Raw genomic sequence first — 23355 nt, 5'->3', positions numbered from 1 at the left:
TATTGTATTTTCGTTTGAGACCCAAGTCCTCTGGGGATGAATCCCAGCGCGTAGGGTTCATAATGTCACTTTTGCGCAAAGAGCCTCAGGAGTGGGCCTTTTCTTTGCAACCTAGTGATACATGCTTCAGATCAGTGGATAGTTTTTTTTCTGCTTTAGGACTATTATATGATGATCCTGACCGTGTCGCATCAGCTGAGACTGAGTTGAGACGTTTAAAACAAGGATCAGGTAATGTCGAAAAATATTGTACACATTTTCGTCGTTGGTCCACTCAAACAGGGTGGAACGATTCTGCTCTGAAAAGTCTATTTCTTGCTGGGCTCAGTGAAAGGGTTAAAGACCTGCTAATTGCTTATCCTACACCTGAGGATTTGCAACAGGCTATGCAATTAGCTATACGGGTGGATAGAAGACTGCGTGCTAGGGTTAATGAGAGCAAATCCTCTGCTATGTCAGTTTCTGGTTATGATAATGTGTGTACTAACAGTGGTGAACCGATGGAGATTGGATCGGTGGCACCTCGCTCTCAAGAAAAAGACCGTCGTTTTTCGAAAGGCTTGTGTTTCTATTGCGGAAAATCTGGTCATTTGATTAAAGGCTGTGAGCTTCGTATGAAGAAAGAAAAAAAAAATGGTCAGTCATGCCCGTATTGCCTGTTTAAATTCCAAGGGTATATTTTTAGCTGCTTCCACGATTGCTCAGGAAAGATTAATGGAATTTCGGGTGTTTGTTGATTGCGGGTCTACACTGAATGTAATTGATGGGGGATTCGTGGAAAAACTCAATTTAAAACCTGAACCTTTATCATCCCCCATTGCTGTGGTTTCTGTGGATGGCTCCCCTTTGAAGAATATTACTCTCAAGGTCTGTGAATTTCCTCTCACTATTAATGGTGTTCACCATGAGAAATTGGATTTGGTAGTGTTGAATAACTTGCCTTCTCCAGTAATATTGGGTTTGCCCTGGTTAAAATGTCACAATCCTGTACTGGATTGGTCTACCAGTGAAATTAAATCCTGGAGCCATAAATGTTATGACAAGTGTTGTAACGGGCGTATTGCAGCTTTGGATAGGGGAGAATTGCCTGTTCCTATTCAGGATTTTTGGAGAGTTTTTTCTGAGAAGGAATCGCAGGTTTTGCCTCCCCATAGAGACTATGATTGTTCTATTGAATTTGTCCCTGGAGCGACTCTTCCTAAAAGTCGTTTATTTAACCTTACTATTCCTGAGAGGAAGGCTTTGGAGGAATACATACAGACAAGTTTGGCCGCCGGTCACATTAGGCCCTCTAAGTCTCCTGTGGCGGTTGGATTTTTTTTTGTAAAAAAAAAGGACGGCGGTTTACGTCCTTGTCTGGATTTTCGTGAGATTAACAAAATTACGGTACGCAATCCTTACCCACTGCCATTGATTCCTGATCTGTTTAACCAGTTATTGGGGGCCAAGTGGTTCTCTAAAATTGACCTTAAGGGGGCATACAATCTGTTGCGCATGAAGGAGGGTGATGAATGGAAGACTGCTTTTAACACTCCTGTGGGTCATTTTGAGAATCTGGTTATGCCTTTTGGTCTTACTAATGCTCCTGCATTTTTTCAGAATCTGATTAATGACATCCTTAGACCTTTGATCGGTAAAAATGTGGTTGTGTATTTGGATGACATTTTGATTTATTCGCCAGATCTGGAGTCTCATTGGCGGAGCGTGCGTGAGGTATTACAGTTATTAATGGACAATTCGCTTTTTGCTAAGCTGGAGAAATGTGAGTTCGCTGTACAGAGAATTAGTTTTTTGGGCTACATTATCTCCAGCAAAGGTTTTGAGATGGATCCGGTTAAGGTTCAGGCTGTGCAGGAATGGCCTAGGCCTATTGGTTTGAAATCGATACAGAGGTTTTTGGGTTTCGCCAATTACTATAGAAAATTCATAAAAAATTTTTCTAGTATTGTCAAACCTCTGACTGATCTCACCAGGAAAGGTGCTGATGCGGTTCAGTGGTCTTCTGAGGCCATTGAAGCTTTTGTGTATCTCAAGGAGAGGTTCACCTCTGCTCCCATCCTTATGCAGCCTGATGTTACTAGGCCGTTTTTGGTTGAGGTTGATGCTTCCTCTGTGGGGGTTGGCGCAGTATTGTCTCAGGATAACGGGGATGGATTACATCCCTGTGCCTTTTTTTCAAAAAAATTTTCGGAGACTGAATTGAATTACGATATTGGTAATCGGGAATTATTGGCTATTAAACTCGCATTTGAACACTGGCGCCACTTCTTGGAAGGTGCGGAATTTCCCGTTCAGGTTCTTACGGATCATAAAAATCTGATATATCTTGACGCTGCCAAGCGCCTGAATGCCCGTCAGGCTAGGTGGGCACTGTTTTTCTCGCGGTTTAATTTCTCCGTTACTTACATCCCTGGTACTAAGAATGTTAAGGCGGATGCCTTGTCTCGCAGTTTTTCTCCCATAGTCGGTGCTGAGAAAGAGGAAAACATTTTACAAGAAGGTGTTGTGATAGCTGCTTTAGACTCCGTTTTGGAAGATGAGATTCTTAAAGCTCAGGAGAATGCCCCATCTAACACTCCTCATGGGAGGTTGTTTGTGCCTGGGACCTTTAGGAGAGATTTGTTTGTTGAGTGTCACGAATCTCGGTTGGCAGGTCATCCCGGAATCTCTGAGACCAAGAGACTGGTGGGTCGCAGTTTTTGGTGGCCTGGATGGCAGAAGGAAGTCATTAAGTGGGTACGCCAATGTACTGTATGTGCTAGATCTAAGTCCTCACATACTCCTGCTGCGGGGTTGCTTTGTCCTTTGGAGGTCCCCAGTGCTCCTTGGACACATTTGGCTATGGACTTTATAACTGACCTTCCCCCCTCTGAGGGTTTTACTGTCATCTGGGTGGTCGTGGACCGTTTTAGTAAGATGTGTCACTTGGTTCCCTTCATCAAACTGCCCTGCGCTAAAACTCTCGCTAAGGCCTTTGTCAAGGAAATTGTCAGACTTCATGGCGTTCCTACTGACATTGTTTCTGATAGGGGTCCTCAGTTCGTGGCTCGTTTTTGGCGTGCCTTTTGTGACAGGTTGGGAATTCATTTGTCGTTTTCGTCCGGATATCATCCTGAATCTAATGGCCAGACAGAAAGGAAAAACCAGGATGTTGAGCAGTTCTTGCGTTGTTTTGTGGCAGACAATCAAGAGGGGTGGTCTGAGTTTCTGCCACTTGCCGAATTTGCTCTGAACAATCATACATCTTCTTCTGCTGGTTGTTCGCCTTTTTTTTGTTGTTCTGGGAGACATCCGTCGTTTGGGTCGTTCTCCAAGTTGGGATCTGCCGTGCCTGAGGAGGAGAATTTTTCCGGTGATTTGGAAAGAGTTTGGACGGATGTGCGTGGTAATCTTCAGGAGGCCAACAGAAAATCTAAAGACTACTTTGATAGGAAACGACAGGAGGTTTTGTTCGCTGTTGGCGACATGGTTTGGTTGTCCTCTAGGAATCTGCGGTTGAGGATTCCTTCTAAGAAATTGGGTCCCAAGTTTGTAGGGCCCTTTAAGGTGCTTCAGGTTGTCAACCAATCTGCTGTTAGGTTGGAGGTTCCTACCTCCTGGAGAATTAATCCGGTCTTTCATGTCTCTCTGTTAAAGAAAGCTGTTGTGTCGGATGGTGACGCCTCTGCCTCTGTTCCTCCGGTGGTGGAGGACGGGGAATATGAAATTTCTCGCATCCTTGACTCTAGACGGTATAGAGGTAGTTTGCAGTATCTTGTGGCCTGGAAAGGTTTCGGACCCGAGGATAACTCTTGGGTGAGGTCAGATGATGTTTCCGCGTCCAGACTTATCAGAGCGTTTCACAGGAGATTTCCTGATAAGCCTGGTCCTAGGGGATCCGGAGGATCCTCTTAGAAGGGGGGGTACTGTTAGAACCTTGCTGTTAGGTTTTTTTTCCTTTGCTGGTCACATGACCTTGTTGGCCTATTTAATCCTGCTCCGCCCTTCTGGCTTTGCTGGACTTCATTGTATATCTACTTTCTAGCTAGCCTGTGCTCTGTGTCTTGCTCTGTTAGTTTGCTTGGTTTACTGACCTCTATGTTCTTTATATTTTGTTTGTTCGTCTGTCTGCTACTATTTCTGTTAGGAGGTGTCCCATATTCCTCCCAGTCCTTAGTACTTGTAGGGATTCCTCCCCCACATCTATAGGTCTTCGTACAGACTAGCTTAGGACTTTAGCAGGTCTGATCGCAGGATCAGGTTCCCTGTTACATCGTAGGGATTCAGCTGAGTTCTATCGTAGGCACAGATCTCCTCTCTTTCCTTAGCTCTGGTAGCAGAACATAACAGAAGCCAGAGCAAGAGCAGGCCGGAGCCAATGCGAGGGCAGGCCATAGCGAGAGCAGGCCGTAGCCAAGGCGACGTCAGGCAAGAGCCAGAGTCAGAGAAATCCGGAGCCAAGAAAAGGGCAGGCCAGAGCAGGCCAGAGCCAGAGTGAGAGCTGTCCGGAGCCAGAGCTAGGGCAGGCCAGAGCCAGAGCAAGAGCAGGCCTGAGCCAGAGCGAGAGCAGGCTGGAGCCATGGGGAAGGCAGGCCAGAACAAGAGCGAGATCAGGCTAGAGTCAAGACGAGGGCAGGCAAGAGCCAGAGGAAGAGCAGGCCGGAGCCAAGCATGGGCAGGTCAGAGCGAGAGCAGGTCAGAGCCAGGCCGAGAGCAGGCTGGAGCCAGAGTAAGAGGAGGCCGGAGCCAAGGCGAGAGCAGGCCGGAGCCAAGGCGAGGGTAGGCCAGAGCCAAGGCAAGGGCAGGCCAGAGCGATAGAAGGCCAGAGCCAAGGCAAGGGCAGGCCGTAACCAGGGCGAGAGCAGGCCGGAGACAGGGCGAGGCCAGAAAGAGAGCAGGCCAGAGCGAGAGTAGGCCAGAGCCAGGGCGAGGGCAGGCCAGAGCCAAGGCGAGGGCAGGCCGGAGCCAAGGCGAGAGCAGGCCGGAGCCAAGGCGAGAGCAGGCCGGTGCCAAGGCGAGAGCAGGCCGGTGCCAAGGCGAGAGGAGGCCGGATCCAGAGCAAGAACATGCCAGAACCAGGGCGAGGACAGGACAGAGCCAGGGCGAGGGCAGGCCGGAGCCAGGGCGAGGGCAGGCCATAGCCAAAGCGAGGGCAGGCCAGAGCGAGAGCAGGCATGAGCCAAGGCAAGGGCAGGCCGGAACCAGGGCGAGAGCAGTCCGGAGCCAGAGCGAGAGCAGGCCGGAGCCAAGGCGAGGGCAGGCCAGAGCCAGAGCGAGGGCAGACCAGGGCGAGGGCAGGCCAGAGCCAGAGAGAGAGTAGGCCGGAGCCAGGGCGAGCGCAGGCTGGAGGCAGGGCGAGAGCAGGCCGGAGCCAAGGCGAGGGCAGGCCGGAGCCAGAGCGAGGGCAGGCCGGAGCCAGAGCGAGAGCAGGCCGGAGCCAAGTTGACATCAGGCCAGATCGAGAGCAGGCATGATCCAAAGCAAAGTCAGGCTGGATCCAGGGCGAGAACAGACAGGAGCCAAGGCGGGGGCAGGCCAGAGCCAGAGAGAGAGCAGGCCAGAGCGAGAGCAGGCCGGATCCAGGGTGAGAGCAGGCCGGAGCCAAGGCGAGGGCAGGCCAGAGCGAGAGCAGACCGGAGCCAAGGCGAGGGCAGGCCAGAAGTAGAGCGAGAGCAGGCCATAGCCAAGGCGAGGGCAGACCAGAGCAAGAGCGAGAGCAGGTCGGAGCCAAGGCGAGGGCAGGCAAGAGCGAGAGCAAGCCGGAGACAAAGCGAGGGCAGGCTAGAGCGAGAGCAAGCCAGAGCGAGAGCAGTCTGGAGCCAAGGCAAGGGCAGGCCAGAGCTAGAGCAGGCTTGAGCCAGAGCGAGGGGATGCCGGAGCCAAGGTGAAGGCAGGACAGAACCAGAGCGAGAGCAGGCTGGAGTCAAGATGAGGGCAGGCCAGAGCAAGAGCAGGCCGGAGCCAGGGCGAGGGAAGGCCAGGGCGAGGGAAGGCCAGAGGAAGAGCAGGCCGGAGCCAGGACGAGAGCAGGCCGGAGGCAAGGCGAGGGCTGGTCGGAGCCAGAGCAAGGGCAGGCCGGAGCCACAGCGAGGGCAGGCCGAAGCCGAGCAACAGCAGGCCGGAGCCAAGGCGAGGGCAGGCCAGAGCGAGAGCAGGCCAGAGCCAGGGCGAGAGCTGGCCGGAGCCAAGGCGAGGGCAGGCCAGAGCCAGATCCAGAGCATGCCAGAGTCAGAGCGAGAGCAGGCCGGAGCCAGGGCGAGAGCAGGCCGGAGCCAGGGCGAGGGCAGGCCGGAGCGAGAGCAGGCCGGAGCCAGGGCGAGGGCAGGCCGGAGCCAGGGCGAGGGCAGGCTGGAGCCAGAGCGAGAGCAGGCCGGAGCCAAAGCGAGGGCAGGCCAGAGCGAGAGCAGGCATGAGCCAAGGCAAGGGCAGGCCGGAACCAGGGCGAGAGCAGTCCGGAGCCAGAGCGAGAGCAGGCCGGAGCCAAGGCGAGGGCAGGCCAGAGCCAGAGCGAGGGCAGACCAGGGCGAGGGCAGGCCAAAGCCAGAGAGAGAGTAGGCCGGAGCCAGGGCGAGCGCAGGCTGGAGGCAGGGCGAGAGCAGGCCGGAGCCAAGGCGAGGGCAGACCGGAGCCAGAGCGAGGGCAGGCCGGAGCCAGAGCGAGAGCAGGCCGGAGCCAAGTTGACGTCAGGCCAGATCGAGAGCAGGCATGATCCAAAGCAAAGTCAGGCTGGATCCAGGGCGAGAACAGACAGGAGCCAAGGCGAGGGCAGGCCAGAGCCAGAGAGAGAGCAGGCCGGATCCAGGGTGAGAGCAGGCCGGAGCCAAGGCGAGGGCAGGCCGGAGCCAGAGCGATGGTTGGCTGGAGCCAGGGCGAGAGCAGGCCGGAACCAAGGCGAGAGCAGACCGGAGCCAAGGCGAGGGCAGGCCAGAAGTAGAGCGAGAGCAGGCCAGAGCCAAGGCGAGGGCAGACCAGAGCAAGAGCGAGAGCAGGTCGGAGCCAAGGCGAGGGCAGGCAAGAGCGAGAGCAGGCCGGAGACAAAGCGAGAGCAGTCTGGAGCCAAGGCAAGGGCAGGCCAGAGCTAGAGCAGGCTTGAGCCAGAGCGAGGGGATGCCGGAGCCAAGGTGAAGGCAGGACAGAACCAGAGCGAGAGCAGGCTGGAGTCAAGATGAGGGCAGGCCAGAGCAAGAGCAGGCCGGAGCCAGGGCGAGGGAAGGCCAGGGCAAGGGAAGGCCAGAGCAAGAGCAGGCCGGAGCCAGGGCGAGAGCAGGCTGGAGGCAAGGCGAGGGCAGGTCGGAGCCAGAGCAAGGTCAGGCCGGAGCCACAGCGAGGGCAGGCCGAAGCCAGAGCAAGAGCAGGCCGGAGCCAAGGCGAGGGCAGGCCAGAGCGAGAGCAGGCCAGAACCAGGGCGAGAGCAGGCCAGAGCCAGGGCGAGGGCAGGCCAGAGCGAGAGCAGGCCAGAGCCAGGGCGAGAGCTGGCCAGAGCCAAGGCGAGGGCAGGCCAGAGCCAGATCCAGAGCATGCCAGAGTCAGAGCGAGAGCAGGCCGGAGCCAGGGCAAGAGCAGGCCGGAGCCAGGGCGAGGGCAGGCCAGAGCGAGAGCAGGCCGGAGCCAGGGCGAGAGCAGGCCGGAGCCAAGGCGAGGGCAAGCCAGAGGCAGATCCAGAGCAGGCCGGAGAGAGAGGGCGAGGGCAGGCCGGAACCAGGGCGAGAGCAGGCCGGAGCCAAGTCGAGGGCAGGCCGGAACCAGGGCGAGAGCAGGCCGGAGCCAGGGCGAGGCTAGAGGCAGAGCGAGAGCAGGTCAGAGCCAAAGCGAGAGTAGGCCCGTGCCAGGGAGAGGGCAGGCCTGAGCCAGAACGAAAGCAGGTCGGAGCCAGGTCGAGACCAGGCCGGAGCCAAGGCAAGGGCAGGCTGGGAGCCAGAGCGATGGCAAGCCGGATCCAGGGCAAGGGCAGTCCGTAGCTAGAGCGAGAGCAGGACGGAGCCACGGCGAGAGCAGGCCGGAGCCAAGGCAAGGGCAGGCCTGAGCCAGAGCAAAAGCAGGCCGGAGCCAGGACGAGGGCAGGCCGGAGCCAGAGTGATGGCAAACCGGAGCCAGGGCGCAGGCAGTCCGGAGCCAGGGCAAGAGCAGGCCGGAGCCAAGGCGAGGGCAGGCCAGAGCGAGAGCAGGCCGGAGCCAGGACGAGGGCAGGCCGGAGCCAGGGTGAGAGCAGGCCGGAGCCAAGGCGAGGACAGACCAGAGCCACAGCGACAGCAGGCCAGAGCAAGGGCAGGCCGGAGCCAGGGCGAGAGCAGGCCGGAGCCAGGGCGAGGACAGGCCAGAGCGAGAGCAGCCCAGAGCCAGGTCGAGGGCAGGCCAGAGCCAGAGTAAGAGCAGGCCGGAGCCAAGGCGTGGGCAGGCCAGAGCCAGAGAGAGGGTAGGCCAGAGCCAGAGAGAGAGCGGGCCGGAGCCAAGCGAGGGCAGGCCAGAGCCAAATCGAGAGCAGTCCGGATCCAAGGCGAGGGCAGGCCAGAGCGAGAGTAAGCCGGAGCAAAGGCAAGTGCAGGCCTGAGAGAGAGCAGGCCAGAGCCAGGGCGAGAGCAGGCCGGAGCCAGGGCAAGGGCAGGCCGGAGCCAGAGCGAGAGAAGGCCGGAGCCAAGACAAGGGCAGGCCGGAACCAGGGTGAGAGCAGGCAAGAGTCAGAGCGATGGCAAGCCGGACCCAGGGCGAGGCCAGTCCGGAGCTAGAGCGAGAGCAGGCCGGAGCCAGGACGAGGGCAGGCCGGAGCGAGAGTTTGCCAGAGCCAAGGCAAGGGCAGGCCAGAGCGAGAGAAGGCCGGAGCCAAGACAAGGGCAGGCCGGAACCAGGGCGAGAGCAGGCAAGAGTCAGAGTGATGGCAAGCCGGACCCAGGGCGAGGCCAGTCCGGAGCTAGAGCGAGAGCAGGCCGGAGCCAGGGCGAGGCCAGAGCCATAGCGAGAGCAGGCCAGAGCCAGAACGAGAGTAGGCCGGAGCCAAGGCGAGGGCAGGCTGGAGCCTGGGCGAGGGCAGGCCAGGGCGAGAGCAGGTCGGAGCCAGGGCGAGAGCAGGCCGGAGCCAAGGCGAGGGCAGAACTGAGCCAGAGCGATGGCAAGCTGGAGCCAGGGCGAGCGCAGTCCGGAGCTAGAGCGAGAGCAGGCCGGAGCTAGGGCGAGAGCAGGCCGGAGCCAAGGCGAGGGCAGGCCAGAGCGAGAGCAGGCCGGAGCCAGGGTGAGAGCCGGCCGGAGCCAGAGCGAGGGTAGGCCAGAGCGAGAGCAGGCCGGAGCAAAGGCAAGGGCAGGCCAGAGCCTGAGTGAGAGCAGGCCAGAGCCAGCGCGAGAGCAGGCCGGAGCCAGGGCAAGGGCAGGCCGGAGTCAGAGCGACAGTTGGCCAGAGCCAAGGCAAGGGCAGGCCAGAGCGAGAGAAGGCCGGAGCCAAGACAAGGGCAAGCCGGCACCAGGGCGACAGCAGGCAAGAGCCAGAGCGATGGCAAGCTGGATCCAGGGCGAGCGCAGTCCGGAGCTAGAGCGAGAGCAGGCCGAAGCTAGGGCGAGAGCAGGCCGAAGCCAAGGCGAGAGCAGGCCGGAGCCAGGACGAGGGCAGGCCGGAGCCAGGGTGAGAGCAGGCCGGAGCCAAGGAGAGGACAGGCCAGAGCCAAAGTGAGAGCAGGCCGGAGCCAGGGCGACGTCAGGCCAGAGCCAGAGTCAGAGAAAGCCGGAGCCAAGGAAAGGGCAGGCCAGAGCCAGAGTGAGAGCTGTCCGGAGCCAGAGCTAGGGCAGGCCAGAGCCAGAGCAAGAGCAGGCCTGAGCCAGAGCGAGAGCAGGCTGGAGCCATGGGGAAGGCAGGCCAGAACAAGAGCGAGATCAGGCTAGAGTCAAGACGAGGGCAGGCAAGAGCCAGAGGAAGAGCAGGCCGGAGCCAAGCATGGGCAGGCCAGAGCGAGAGCAGGTCGGAGCCAGGCCGAGAGCAGGCCGGAGCCAGGGCGAGGGCAGGCCGGAGCCAGAGTAAGAGGAGGCCGGAGCCAAGGCGAGAGCAGGCCGGAGCCAAGGCGAGGGTAGGCCAGAGCCAAGGCAAGGGCAGGCCAGAGCGATAGAAGGCCAGAGCCAAGGCAAGGGCAGGCCGTAACCAGGGCGAGAGCAGGCCGGAGACAGGGCGAGGCCAGAGAGAGAGCAGGCCAGAGCGAGAGTAGGCCAGGGCGAGGGCAGGCCAGAGCCAAGGCGAGAGCAGGCCGGAGCCAAGGCGAGAGCAGGCCGGAGCCAAGGCGAGAGCAGGCCGGAGCCAAGGCGAGAGCAGGCCAGAGCGAGAGCAGGCATGAGCCAAGGCAAGGGCAGGCCGGAACCAGGGCGAGAGCAGTCCGGAGCCAGAGCGAGAGCAGGCCGGAGCCAAGGCGAGGGCAGGCCAGAGCCAGAGCGAGGGCAGACCAGGGCGAGGGCAGGCCAGAGCCAGAGAGAGAGTAAGCCGGAGCCAGGGCGAGCGCAGGCTGGAGGCAGGGCGAGAGCAGGCCAGAGCCAAGGCGAGGGCAGGCCGGAGCCAGAGCGAGGGCAGGCCGGAGCCAGAGCGAGAGCAGGCCGGAGCCAAGTTGACGTCAGGCCAGATCGAGAGCAGGCATGATCCAAAGCAAGGTCAGGCTGGATCCAGGGCGAGAACAGGCAGGAGCCAAGGCGAGGGCAGGCCAGACAGAGAGCAGGCCGGAGCCAGGGTGAGAGCAGGCTGGAGTCAAGGCGAGGGCAGGCCGGAGCCAGAGCGATGGTTGGCTGGAGCCAGGGCGAGAGCAGACCTGAGCCAAGGCGAGGGCAGGCCAGAAGTAGAGCGAGAGCAGGCCAGAGCCAAGGCGAGGGCAGACCAGAGCAAGAGCGAGAGCAGGTCGGAGCCAAGACGAGGGCAGGCAAGAGCGAGAGCAGGCCGGAGACAAAGCGAGGGCAGGCTAGAGCGAGAGCAAGCCAGAGCGAGAGCAGTCTGGAGCCAAGGCAAGGGCAGGCCAGAGCTAGAGCAGGCTTGAGCCAGAGCGAGGGGATGCCGGAGCCAAGGTGAAGGCAGGACAGAACCAGAGCGAGAGCAGGCTGGAGTCAAGATGAGGGCAGGCCAGAGCAAGAGCAGGCCGGAGCCAGGGCGAGGGAAGGCCAGGGCGAGGGAAGGCCAGAGCAAGAGCAGGCCGGAGCCAGGGCGAGAGCAGGCCGGAGGCAAGGCGAGGGCTGGTCGGAGCAAGGGCAGGCCGGAGCCACAGCGAGGGCAGGCCGAAGCCAGAGCAAGAGCAGGCCGGAGCTAAGGCGAGGGCAGGCCAGAGCGAGAGCAGGCCGGAGCCAAGGCGACGTCAGGCCAGAGTCAGAGAAAGCCGGAGCCAAGGAAAGGGCAGGCCAGAGCCAGAGTGAGAGCTGTCCGGAGCCAGAGCTAGGGCAGGCCAGAGCAAGAGCAGGCCTGAGCCAGAGCGAGAGCAGGCTGGAGCCATGGGGAAGGCAGGCCAGAAGTAGAGCGAGAGCAGGCCAGAGCCAAGGCGAGGGCAGACCAGAGCAAGAGCGAGAGCAGGTCGGAGCCAAGGCGAGGGCAGGCAAGAGCGAGGGTAGGCTAGAGCGAGAGCAAGCCAGAGCGAGAGCAGTCTGGAGCCAAGGCAAGGGCAGGCCAGAGCTAGAGCAGGCTTGAGCCAGAGCGAGGGGATGCCGGAGCCAAGGTGAAGGCAGGCCAGAACCAGAGCGAGAGCAGGCTGGAGTCAAGATGAGGGCAGGCCAGAGCAAGAGCAGGCCGGAGCCAGGGCGAGGGAAGGCCAGAGCAAGAGCAGGCCGGAGCCAGGGCGAGAGCAGGCCGGAGGCAAGGCGAGGGCTGGTCGGAGCCAGAGCAAGGGCAGGCCGGAGCCACAGCGAGGGCAGGCCGAAGCAAGGGCAGGCCGGAGCCACAGCGAGGGCAGGCCGAAGCAAGAGCAAGCCGGAGCCAAGGCGAGGGCAGGCCAGAGCGAGAGCAAGCCGGAGCCAAGGCGACGTCAGGCCAGAGCCAGAGAAATCCGGAGCCAAGGAAAGGGCAGGCCAGAGCCAGAGTGAGAGGAGGCCGGAGCCAAGGCGAGAGCAGGCCGGAGCCAAGGCGAGGGTAGGCCAGAGCCAAGGCAAGGGCAGGCCAGAGCGATAGAAGGCCAGAGCCAAGGCAAGGGCAGGCCGTAACCAGGGCGAGAGCAGGCCGGAGACAGGGCGAGGCCAGAGAGAGAGCAGGCCAGAGCGAGAGTAGGCCAGAGCCAGGGCGAGGGCAGGCCAGAGCCAAGGCGAGAGCAGGCCGGAGCCAAGGCGAGAGCAGGCCGGTGCCAAGGCGAGAGGAGGCCGGATCCAGAGCAAGAACATGCCGGTGCCAAGGCGAGAGGAGGCCGGATCCAGAGCAAGAACATGCCGGAACCAGGGCGAGGACAGGACAGAGCCAGGGCGAGGGCAGGCTGGAGCCAGGGCGAGGGCAGGCTGGAGCCAGGGCGAGGGCAGGCTGGAGCCAGAGTGAGAGCAGGCCAGAGCCAAAGCGAGTGCAGGCCAGAGCGAGAGCAGGCATGAGCCAAGGCAAGGGCAGGCCGGAACCAGGGCGAGAGCAGTCCGGAGCCAGAGCGAGAGCAGGCCGGAGCCAAGGCGAGGGCAGGCCAGAGCCAGAGCGAGGGCAGACCAGGGCGAGGGCAGGCCAGAGCCAGAGAGAGTAGGCCGGAGCCAGGGCGAGCGCAGGCTGGAGGCAGGGCGAGGGCAGGCCGGAGCCAAGGCGAGGGCAGGCCGGAGCCAGAGCGAGGGCAGGCCGGAGCCAGAGCGAGAGCAGGCCGGAGCCAGAGCGAGAGCAGGCCGGAGCCAGAGCGAGAGCAGGCCGGAGCCAAGTTGACATCAGGCCAGATCGAGAGCAGGCATGATCCAAAGCAAAGTCAGGCTGGATCCAGGGCAAGAACAGACAGGAGCCAAGGCGAGGGCAGGCCAGAGCTAGAGAGAGAGCAGGCCAGAGCGAGAGCAGGCCGGATCCAGGGTGAGAGCAGGCCGGAGCCAAGGCGAGGGCAGGCCGGAGCCAGAGCGATGGTTGGCTGGAGCCAGGGCGAGAGCAGACCGGAGCCAAGGCGAGGGCAGGCCAGAAGTAGAGCGAGAGCAGGCTAGAGCCAAGGCGAGGGCAGACCAGAGCAAGAGCGAGAGCAGGTCGGAGCCAAGGCGAGGGCAGGCTAGAGCGAGAGCAAGCGAGAGCGAGAGCAGTCTGGAGCCAAGGCAAGGGCAGGCCAGAGCTAGTGCAGGCTTGAGCCAGAGCGAGGGGATGCCGGAGCCAAGGTGAAGGCAGGCCAGAACCAGAGCGAGAGCAGGCTGGAGTCAAGATGAGGGCAGGCCAGAGCAAGAGCAGGCCGGAGCCAGGGCGAGGGAAGGCCAGGGCGAGGGAAGGCCAGAGCAAGAGCAGGCCGGAGCCAGGGCGAGAGCAGGCCGGAGGCAAGGCGAGGGCTGGTCGGAGCCAGAGCAAGGGCAGGCCGGAGCCACAGCGAGGGCAGGCCGAAGCCAGAGCAAGAGCAGGCCGGAGCCAAGGCGAGGGCAGGCCAGAGCGAGAGCAGGCCAGAGCCAGGGCGAGAGCTGGCCGGAGCCAAGGCGAGGGCAGGCCAGAGCGAGAGCAGGTCAGAGCCAGGACGAGAGCTGGCCAGAGCCAAGGCGAGGGCAGGCCAGAGCCAGATCCAGAGCATGCCAGAGTCAGAGCGAGAGCAGGCCGGAGCCAGGGCAAGAGCAGGCCGGAGCCAGGGCGAGGGCAGGCCAGAGCGAGAGCAGGCCGGAGCCAGGGCGAGAGCAGGCCGGAGCCAAGGCGAGGGCAAGCCAGAGGCAGATCCAGAGCAGGCCGGAGAGAGGGCGAGGGCAGGCCAGAGTCAGAGCGAGAGCAGGCCGGAGCCAAGGCGAGAGCAGGCCGGAGCCAAGGCGAGGGCAGGACAGAAGCAGAGCCAGGGCATGCCAGAGCGAGAGCAGGCCAGAGCCAAGGCGAGGGCAGGCCGGAGCCACAGCGAGGGCAGGCCGAAGCTAGAGTGAGAGCAGGCCGGAGCCAAGGCGAGAGCAGGCCGGAGCCAAGGCGAGAGCAGGCCGGAGCCAAGGCGAGGGCAGGCCAGAGCCAGATCCAGAGCTGGCCGGAGCCAGGGCAAGGGCATGCCAGAGTCAGAGCGAGAGCAGGCCGGAGCCAGGGCAAGAGCAGGCCGGAGCCAGGGCGAGGGCAGGCCAGAGCGAGAGCAGGCCGGAGCCAGGGCAAGGGCAGGCCGGAGTCAGAGCGACAGTTGGCCAGAGCCAAGGCAAGGGCAGGCCAGAGCGAGAGAAGGCCGGAGCCAAGACAAGGGCAAGCCGGCACCAGGGCGACAGCAGGCAAGAGCCAGAGCGATGGCAAGCTGGATCCAGGGCGAGCGCAGTCCGGAGCTAGAGCGAGAGCAGGCCGAAGCTAGGGCGAGAGCAGGCCGGAGCCAAGGCGAGGGCAGGCCAGAGCCAGATCCAGAGCTGGCCGGAGCCAGGGCAAGGGCATGCCAGAGTCAGAGCGAGAGCAGGCCGGAGCCAGGGCAAGAGCAGGCCGGAGCCAGGGCGAGGGCAGGCCAGAGCGAGAGCAGGCCGGAGCCAGGGCGAGAGCAGGCCGGTGTTAGAACTCTCCTGTTAGTTTTTTTTTAGTTTGCTGGTCATATGACCATTTTTGCCTATTTAATCCGGCTCCGCCCTCCTGGTCTTGCTGGACTTCATTGTATTTACTACTCTTGAGCTAGCTTGGTGCTCTGTTGCCGTTCTCTGTTAGTTTTGCTAGGTCTTCTGACCTCTATGCTTTTTGTTGTGTGTTTGTCTTTGACTGCTACTATTTCTGCTAGGAGGTGTCCAACTTATCCCAGTCCCTAGTTCTTGTAGGGATCCCTTCCTCACATCTATAGGTCTTCGTTCAGACTAGCCGAGGACTTTAGCGGGTCTGATCGCAGGATCAGGTTCCCCGTTACATCGTAGGGATCTAGTTTAGTTCTATTGTAGGGACAGTTCTCCTGTCTTTCCTTAGTCCCTGTAGCAGATCATAACAGCCGGAGCCAAGGCGAGGGCAGGCCAGAGGCATATCCAGAGCAGGCCGGAGACAGGGCGAGGGCAGGCCAGAGCGATGGCAGGCCGGAGCCAGGGCAAGGGCAGTCCGGAGCTACAGCGAGAGCAGGCCGGAGCCAAGGCGAGAGCAGGCCGGAGCCAAGGCGAGGGCAGGCCTGAAGCAGAGCCAGGGCAGGCCAGAGCGAGAGCAGGCCGTAGCCAAGGCGAGGGCAGGCAAGAGCGAGAGCTGGTCGGAGCCAGGGCGAGGGCAGTCCGGAGCTACTGCGAGAGCAGGCCGGAGCCAAGGCGAGAGCAAGCCGGAGCCTAAGCGAGGGCAGGCCAGAGCGAGAACAGGCCGGAGCCAGGACGAGGGCAGGCCGAGGCCTGGGCGAGAGCAGGCCGGAGCCAAGGCGAGGGCAGGACAGAGCCAGAGCAGGCCGGAGCCAGGGCGAGGATGGGCCAGAGTGAGAGCGAGAGGAGGCCGGAGCAAAGGCGAGGGCATGCCAGACCGAGAGCAGGCCGGAGCCAGGACGAGGGCAGGCCAGAGCCAGAGCGAGAGTAGGCTAGAGCCAAAGCGAGGGCAGGCCAGAGCGAGGGCAGGCCGGAGCCAAGGCGAGGGCAGGACAGAGCCAGAGCAAGCCGGAGCCAAGGCGAGGGCAGGACAGAGCCAGAGCAGGCCGGAGCCAGGGCGAGGGCAGGCCAGGGTCAGAGCGAGAGGAGGCTGGAGCCAAGGCGAGGGCATGCCAGAGCTAGAACAAGAGCAGGCCGGAGCCAGGGCGAGGGCTGGCCAGAGCCAGAGCGAGAGTAGTTTAGAGCCGAAGCTAGGGCATGCCAGAGCGAGAGCAAGCAGGAGCCAAGGTAAGGGGAGACCGGAACCAGGGCGAGAGCAGGCCGGAGCCAGGGCGAGGCCAGAGCCAGAGCAAGAGCAGGCCGGAGCCAGGGCGAGTGCAGGCCAGAGAGAGGGCAGGCCAGAGCGAGAGCAGTTCGGAGCCAGGGCGAGAGCAGGACGGAGCTAAAGCGAGGGCAAGCCGGAGCCCGAGCTGTGGCATAGCGGAGCCAGGGCGAGGGCAGTACGGAGCTAGAGCGAGAGCAGGCCGGAGCCAAGGCAAGGGCAGGCCAGAGGCAGAACCAGGGTAGGCCAGAGCAACAGCTGGCTAGGGCGAGAGCAGGCTGGAGCCAAGGCAAGGGCTGGCCAGAGCGAGAGCAGGCCAGAGCCAAAGCGAGAGCAGGTCAGAGCCAAGGTGAAGGCAGGCCAGAGCGAGAGCAGTTCGGAGCCAGGGCGAGAGCAGGACGGAGCTAAAGCGAGGGCAAGCCGGAGCCCGAGCTGTGGCATAGCGGAGCCAGGGCGAGAGCAGGCCGGAGCCAAGGCGAGAGCAGGCCGTAGCCAAGGCAAGGGCAGGCCAGAGCAACAGCTGGCTAGGGCGAGAGCAGGCTGGAGCCAAGGCAAGGGCTGGCCAAAGCGAGAGCAGGTCAGAGCCAAGGTGAAGGCAGGCCAGAGCCAGAGTGAGAGCAGGCCGGAGCCAAGGCAAAGGCAGGCCAGAGCGAGAGCAGGCCGGAGCCAAGGCGAGGGCTGGCCGGAGCCAGAGCGCGAGCAGGCCGGATCCAAGGTGACAGCAGGCTGAAACCAGAGCGAGAGAATGCCGGAGCCAGGGCGAGGGCAGGCCAGAGCGAGAGCAGGCCGGAGCCAGGGCGAGTGCAGGCCAGAGCCAGAGAGAGGGCAGGCCAGAGCGAGAGCAATTCGGAGCCAGGGCAAGAGCAGGACGGAGCTAAAGCGAGGGCAAGCCGGAGCCCGAGCTGTGGCATAGCGGAGCCAGGGCGAGGGCAGTACGGAGCTAGAGCGAGAGCAGGCCGGAGCCAAGGCGAGAGCAGGCCGTAGCCAAGGCAAGGGCAGGCCAGAGGCAGAACCAGGGTAGGCCTGAGCAACAGCTGGCTAGGGCGAGAGCAGGCTGGAGCCAAGGCAAGGGCTGGCCAGAGCGAGAGCAGGCCAGAGCCAAAGCGAGAGCAGGTCGGAGCCAAGGTGAAGGCAGGCCAGAGCCAGAGTGAGAGCAGGCCGGAGCCAAGGCAAAATCAGGCCAGAGCAAGAGCAGGCCGGAGCCAAGGCGAGAGCAGGCCGGATCCAAGGTGACAGCAGGCCGAAACCAGAGCGAGAGAATGCCGCAGCCAGGGCGAGGGCAGGCCAGAGCGAGAGCAGGCCGGAGACAGGGCGAGGGCAGGTCAGAGCGAGAGCAGGCCCGAGCCAAGGCGAGGGCAGGCCGGAGCGAGAGTGAGAGCAGGCCGGAGCCAGGGCGAGGGTAGGTCTTAGCCAGAGCGATAGCAAGCAGAAGCCAGTGCGAAGGCAGGCCGGAGCCAGGGCGAGGGCATGCCGGAGCCAGGTCGAGAGCAGGCCAGAGCCAGGCGAGGGCAGGCCGGAGCCAGGGCGATTGCAGGCCGGAGCCAAGGCAAGGTCAGACCAGAGTCCGAGCGAGAGCAGGCCGGAGCCAAGTAAAGGGCAGGCCAGAGCCAGCGCGAGAGCATGCCAGAGCCACAGCCAGAGCAGGCCCGAGCTAGAGCGAGAGTAGGCCAGAGCCAAGGCTAGGTCAGGCGCGAGCCAGAGCGATAGAAGTCCGGAGCCAAGGAAAGGGCAGGCCAGAGCGAGAGCAGGCCGGAGCCGAGGCAAGGGCAGGCAAGAACCAGAGCGAGAGCAGGCTAGAGCGAGAGCAGGCAGGAGCCAGTGCAGACCGGTGCCAAGGCGAGAGCAGGCCGGAGCCAAGACGAGGGCAGGCTTGAGCAGAGCCAGGGCAGGCCAAAGCGAGAGCAGGCCAGAGCCAGAACGAGAGCAGGCCGGAGCCAAGGTAAGGGCAGGCCAGAGCCAGAACGAGAGCAGGCCAGTGCTAGAGCGAGAGCAGTCCGGAGCCAAGGCGACGGCAGGCCAGAGCCAGAGCAAGAGCAGTCCGGAGCCAAGGTGAGGGCAGGCCAGAGCCAGAACGAGAGCAGGTCAGTTCCAGAGCGAGAGGAGGCCAGAGCTATAGCAAGAGCAGGCCGGAGCCAGGGCAAGGGCTGGCCAGAGCCAGAGCGAGAGTAGTCCAGAGCCAAGGCAAGGGCAGGCCAGAGCGAGAGCAGGCCGGAGCCTCGGCGAGGGCAGGCCAGAGCCAAGGCCAGGGCAGGCCAGAGACAGAGCTAGAGCAGGCCAGAGCCATAGCGAGAGCAGGCCGGAGCCAGGGCGAGGGCAAGCCAGAGAGAGAGCAAGCCGGAGCCAGGGTGAGAGCAGGCCGGAGCCAAGGCAAGGGCAGACCAAAGGGAGAGCAGACCGGCGCCAGGACGAGGGCAGGACAGAGCCAGAGAGAGAGCAGGCCGGAGCCAAGACGAGGGCAGGCCAGAGTGACAGCAGGCCGGAGCCAGGGCGAGGGCAGGCCAGAGCGAGATCAGGACAGAGCTAGGGTGAGGGCAGGACGGAGTCAGGGCGAGGGCAGGCCGGAGCCAGGGCGAGAGCAGGCCGGAGCCAGGGCGAGAGCAGGCCGGAGCCAGGGCGAGAGCAGGCCAGAGCCAAGGCGAGGGCAGGCCAGAGCCACAGCGAGAGTAGGCCGGAGCCAAGGCGAAGGCATGCAAGATAGAGTGAGAGCAGGCCGGAGCCAGGGCGAGGGCAGGCCAGAGCGAGATCAGGACAGAGCTAGGGTGAGAGCAGGCCGGAGCCAGGGCGAGGGCAGGCCAGAGCCAGCGCGAGAGTAGGCCAGAGCCAAGGCAAGGGCAGGCCAGAGCAAAAGCGAGAGAACACAGTTTTAAATACCTGGCCTGTAGGTAACTGTTTTGAACAGCAAACCAGTGTCAATAACTGTCCTGACACACTAAAAATTTTTTTTAATGGAGGACAGAAATGGCAGTATTTTGTGAAAACATATGTAATCCGTGTGACGGAGAAAACACAGTTTTAAATACCTGGCCTGTAGTTAACTGTTTTGAACAGCAAACCAGTGTCAAAAACTTTGCTGACACACTGAAAAGAAAATTTCATGGAGGCCAGAAATGGCAGTATTTTCTGACAACGTATATGTGAGCCGTGTGACGGAGAAAACACAGTTTTAAGTAGATGGATTTTTAGTGCTGTAATATGGAAAGGACCTGGCTGTATTCTGCAGTGCCAACAAGCAAATGGTGCAGAAAAACCGTGTTCTCTGGATTGCTTTTTAAGCAAATAATGAGGATTAAGATGCAAAAAAAATTATTCCTGGCCCCTGAGACCTGGGCCTATTTCCAGAAATATTTAACAGCAGCAGCCGACAGAACTGGAATGGAGCCTCTTGTGCTATATGCACTGCAGTCTGCTATATACACCGCCTGCCTATACACCCTGCCTGCCTGATATATCTCTGCAGATGGATTAGTCCTCAGAAGGACTGTTTGTTAAGTTGGATATGTGTAATGTACGGTTTTTCTCCCTACACTACATAATACACGATCAAATCTCTCCCTGACAAAGAAGCAGTCTGATCCGGAGTGACTGTGACGAGCATGGCGGCGCCAGGTCTGATATAGACCTGATGACGCTGTGCGGCCAGCCAATCACTGTAATGCCCACAACCAACATGGCTACGGCATTACAGTGCATGGCAGGCAATCCCTGCATGTTCATTGGCTCTCTAAAGAGCGCCAAACATGCAGGGAGGGGACCCGAGTTCCCGCCCGAGCAACCCGGAAATACTCTCCGAGCACCATGGTGCTCCGGCGAGTACCGAGTAGTGGCGAGCGCGTTCGCTCATCACTAATCACAATGGATAAATATTACCTGTGGTCATATTGGAGCAGAAGGAAAAGAGGGCTACTGCACACCTCAATACCGTAAAAGCTCACACACAGCTCCCTATATACAGGGTGGTCCAAAAGTAGGTGGACAGAAAATAATAACATTTATTTTGATTTATATATAAAATTATATTTACTAACACAAGCATAACATTAACAATTACATTTTATTCTGAACAATAATGCAAAACCCCTTAAATTTTATCAACGCAGGTGCTCAAACTGTTTTCCATTACAATTTGCACAGCTTTGAAGTCTGCCTCTTACGCTTCGACAAACTTTTTTTGCACAAGTCTCTTTTAATTTCTTGAAATGCATCTCTTATGTAATTTTTCAAATCACTGACACTTTTTGGTTTTCGACTATAAACTTTGTCTGTGAGGAATGAAAAGTGGAATCTGATTGGTTGCTAAGGGCAACTGAGCCAGTTTCACTTTACACCATGTTTGATAAACCTCCCCCTTCATAACCTTATTACACTTTCTGTGCACCTACTTTTGGACCACCCTATATAGTATGAGCCCCGGTTATCTCCTATATACAATATGAGCTCCAGCATAGCCTCTCTATAAACAATATGAGCCCTCACAGCCTCCTATATACAGTATGAGCCCCCATATAGCTTCCTATATACAGTATGAACCCCCACATAGCCTCCTACATTCAGTCTGAGCCCCCAAATAGCCTCCGACATTCAGTATGAGCCCCCACATAACCTCCCATATACAGTACAAACCCCCACACAGCCTCCATATATAGTGTGAGCCCCACATAGCCTGCATATACAGTGTGTCCCATATATATAGCCTCCTATTTACAGTATGAGCCCCAAATAGCCTCCTATATACCACATGAGCACCACATAGCCTCTGTATATACAGCAGGAGCCCCCACATAGCCTCCCGGTATATAGTGTGAGCCCCAAGGAGCCTCTTATATACAAGATGAGCCTTCACATAGCCTCCTATACACAGTATAAGCCCCCACATAGCCTCCTACATTCAGTCTGAGTCCCCAAATAGCCTCCCACATTCAGTATGAGCCCCCACATAACCTCCCATATACAGTACGAACCCCCACACAGCCTCCATATATACAGTGTGAGCCCCACATAGCCTGCATATACAGTGTGTCCCATATATATAGCCTCCTATTTACAGTATGAGCCCCAAATAGCCTCATATATACAGCATAAGCCCCCCATAGCCTCCTATATACCGCATGAGCACCACATAGCCTCTGTATATACAGCAGGAGCCCCCACATAGCCTCCCTGTATATAGTGTGAGCACCAAGGAGCCTCTTATATACAAGATGAGCCTTCACATAGCCTCCTATACACAGTATAAGCCCCCACATAACCTCCTACATACACTATGAACCCCCACATAACCTCCTACATTCAGTATGAGCCCTCACATAGCCTCCTAATCTAGTATGTGCCCCCACATAGCTTCCTATATATAGCATGAGCCCCACATAGCCTCTGTATATACAGATTGAGCCCCAACATAGCCTCCTATATACAGTATGAGCCTCCACATGGGCTCCTGTATACAGTATGAGCCCCACATAACCTTCATATATACAGTGTGAGCCCCACATAGCCTCCATATATACAGTGTGAGTCCCAAATAGCCCCCAATATACATACAAATATACCATATACATGAAAAAAACAATAACACATACTCACCATATCATCATATGCATACTCATACTCATTAGGGCTTGTTCAAAAACACACCTACAGTGAGCTATCACACAATAAAAAAGCCTGATGTTTGTAGTGCATTTAATATTTACCTGTTGTCTTTTAGGCTACAGATGAAAAAATGCAGAAAAAAAAAGTAAATTAAAAAACTTGCTGATTGCTGTGCACTCTGCTGATAGCACACTGTCACAGGTTGCGAGCACCCAGGACAAGACAAGTATATGCCCCCTAACCCGTGCACCAATAGCACTCCGTGAGTCCTTTCCAAAAGCCCAGTATTGCACGTGTATTGTAATTTAAGGAAAATACTGATGTAATTATACTTTGCAATTTCATTTCTTAATTTTTTTTCTGTTTTTTGCTGAAGTCATCTCTCGAATTTTAAAAATATAAAACGCAATACATTATTTTATTTGTATGCTTTCTATTTTCTTAATACATTTTTTATAGAACAATGTTATTACCTTAGCCCTATTCCTAGCCCTAACCATTAGCTTAATCCTAAACCAGTCTCTTGACCTGCTTGTAACACTAGTTCGGGTTAGTAAAAATGTAAAACTATAAAAGCAGCTCTATGTAATAAATGAAGATCGTGTTGAGTAGCAAAGCGAATGCCCACCCAACGCTATTTATGCAGAACGCAGAAGGGGAGATGAGTTTGCCAGTGGCTGCTGGTCTACATAAGCAAAGATGGAAATTACAAAGCTTAGTATAATGAAGTGAGCTTTCTCATATAAGTCTCTGCCTAAGCAGAGCACAACAGCCTATGGCAAACTCATCTCAAGTGGTTCCCTCTACGTAGACAGAGACTGGGACAACAGAAAATGAGTAGAGAATGAATGAACACTGCTTATATGCACTGCACATGAGTAGAGCTACCTTCAATAATGTATTGCTCATTTTCTGTCATCTTGGTCACTGCTTATACATAGCACTGAAGTCAAAATGAGTTTGTCATAGACTTCTGCGCTCTGCATAGACAGCAATCAAAACAAACATTTGTCATTTCAGCCGCTGCTTATGCTGAGTACAGCAGTGGATGAGAAATTCATCTTGTTTGCTTTGTTTGTAGCCACTCGATACAAATAATATAGAGATCTCAACTGTTTCTCAATAAGTACAATGGTCAGGTATGTAGTTCATTGATGTGGATAAATAATACAGCATATTGTTAAAATGGGCCCTAAAATCCTAAAATTATCTGTGAGATAATACTGAAGTGATGGAAATGGAAAAGATAAAGTTTCAACTAACTAAAAACAGTAGAACAAAAACAGATTTAATTTTATTACAACCCTTATATCAAACTGATAGATTCCCATACTTATACTGTAGCATATACCTTGGAATCTTATTGGTCAGTTACTGATCACATGACCAGTTCCATCCAGGTGCCTGTGCGCTCAGTTGACAGTTGAGGAAAGTGACAGTTGGAGTTGACTGGTGATAGTGAAGAAGTTGTCTGCGGACTGTGAGCAAATCTATGATATGGAAAAAGAGGAGATTGTAGGGAAGAAGAGAGAGAGAAAAAGAAGACACTTGGACTCATCGACTGATGAGGAGTCTTCAATCAAAAAATCCAAATGGAGAGGAAGAAAGGGTAAAAAAAAAGACTCGGGACGAAAGATGTCTCCCACCCCAGAGATGGAGCGAGTGGATGAGGACGTCATTGCCCAGAGTGAAGGAATGAAGAACAGAAGACATTTGGGCTCATCGGCTGATGAGAAGCCTTCTATCAAAAAGCCCCAAAGGAAGGGAAAAAAGAGGAAGAAACCAGACTCAGGACGGAAGATGTCTCCCACCCCAGAGATGGCGCAAGCAGATGAAGACATCATTGTCCAGAGAAAATTACCGAAGAACAGAAGAATCAGCCTGGACTGTTCAGAGGAAGGAAAGACACC

This window comes from Phyllobates terribilis, unplaced genomic scaffold, assembly GCF_046119375.1.
Source record: "Phyllobates terribilis strain yellow unplaced genomic scaffold, ASM4611937v1 Scaffold_103__1_contigs__length_5881359, whole genome shotgun sequence".
Lineage (NCBI taxonomy): Eukaryota > Metazoa > Chordata > Amphibia > Anura > Dendrobatidae > Phyllobates > Phyllobates terribilis.
Note: the sequence above shows the minus strand (reverse complement) of the source record.